Genomic DNA, 2,062 nt, shown 5'->3' with positions numbered 1-2,062 from the left:
TGTTTTTAGCTGCTAGAAACTTAGGGCAATCTCGTTTCCAATGTCCCTTCTCTTTGCAGTGAAAACATATCTTTACCTTTCTTGTTTTTCATGCTCTTCCCCTTAGGCGTCTGTGCACGTGGTTGTGCACTTGTCTTTGCAGCCTTTGCAGGCTTGGGGTTGTTGTTTTGTCCACCTTTCCTCTTGTTTCTAGCTTTCGAAGATGAAGCTGGGTTAGCTTCAGCCTTAGCTAGATCAACAGCAACATCAGTAATCCTATTTTCACCTCCTTTACTAGGTCCACCCATGACAGGTTCAATAATCTGAAGCTCGTTCATGGGCTGCGTCAGACCATAGTTGAGTTGAGCACGAACGTGCAGACACAGTGCCATCCGAGAATTTACGGTGCCATCACAAACGTGCAGAGACGGTGCTATCCAAGCATTTACGGTACCATCACGAGCATTGACGAAGCCATCACTAAGGTGCGGACACGATGCTTGTTCTGAAGATTCCTTAATCATGACGAACTCGGAGTTGTCACCAATCAACTTTATGTTGATATTCTGCTTCCAATTATGGAAGTTTTCTCTAGTGAGTTTCTCCATCGAAAGTTGAGAAAGGATGGGAGTAGACATAGACACTACTTAGCTTAAAACTACAAATCATCAATAAAATAGAAATCAATCACATTTGCTCAATAAAACTTCTATTCACACAAATTTCAAGAAATAGCACAACATATACCAAAAATATGTAAGATATGAGAAAAAAATACCAAAAACAATCATATCTTGATTTCTTTAGGTTTTTAACTAATCTATGATACCCTTGTCCCGGTTGGCGAGAGTAAAAAATACCACTAGTTAAATAGAGTTGTAAACTCATTTAATAATGGACACCACTATTAACAACCTACTATTCGATCAAAATAAGAAAACAAAATCTCTTATTTTATGAGCTAGACCCACGGTTTCAATAATCATAGATTTAGTTCTAGTAGTCACCGTAGGGGTGAGTCTAGTAGAATTTGACCCATAATTATCTATCTTTCGAAATCTAACCTTGTCAAAATAACTAATGAACACCTTCCGTAGGGGGACGAATCAAAGCGCCTCGAGGCCCCATTAAGCTATTGACTATGTTAAACCAACGATGGAGATCGAATAAAATTCTTAAAATAAGCTCATTATAAAATTAAAAATAGTATTTTTATTATTTATTTTTAGAAAATTAATGACTATGGTTTTCCCAAAAAAATTAAACAGATTAAAATTTTTAAAACCAAAGTCCTATAATTTCTTATTAATTCTAAAGTGTCACATTGAAACAAATTCAATTAATTTAGAATTAATTTGTTGCTAATCAATATTTAGGTTTAACTAATATAATGAACCTATACAATTAAGTCCAACTCACGTAAATGGGCCTTAACAATTGGGCTTGTATGGAGGAGGGCTGGTACCAGTATGTCGTTCCCACTACAAAGACCCCCTATCTTCCATACAAGGTCCAAAAGACAGGAATTTAAACCTTCGTTTTATTAATTGTTATTAATTGATTAGGCCCACTATAGTCATGCAAAGCAAATGGGCCTTCACAAGTGGAATCACCCACAAGAGAGGAATTTAAACTTTACATTTTCTAATGGGCCCAAATAAAACCTATCATTTTTATGAATATTTTATTTGGCAAAATACCATATTTCTAACAAACATATGTGCCACTATATGCATCTAAACCCAATTGCAAAAATACCACATATAGTGCAAACAGACATGTTATAATTGGATGGGCCTAATCATGTTACTATATGAGCAATTCTATGAATTTATGCAAAAATACCACAATTTATTTCATTTGCAAAAATACCACAATTAATTATCTAGAATTTATAAAAAAAATTCAAATTAATTAAATTGTTACAAAAATAAGTCAATTTAAATGAAATTTATCAACAATTAACAATAGTTAATTTAAATTTCATTTATCAACAATCAACTTGATTTTAGGTTAATTTAAAAATATATATTAATTTAATTTAAATAGGATTTATCAACAATTAACCAAAGTTAATTTAAAT

Source organism: Humulus lupulus, chromosome 3 (genome assembly GCF_963169125.1).
Source record: "Humulus lupulus chromosome 3, drHumLupu1.1, whole genome shotgun sequence".
Classification (NCBI taxonomy): domain Eukaryota; kingdom Viridiplantae; phylum Streptophyta; class Magnoliopsida; order Rosales; family Cannabaceae; genus Humulus; species Humulus lupulus.
Note: the sequence above shows the minus strand (reverse complement) of the source record.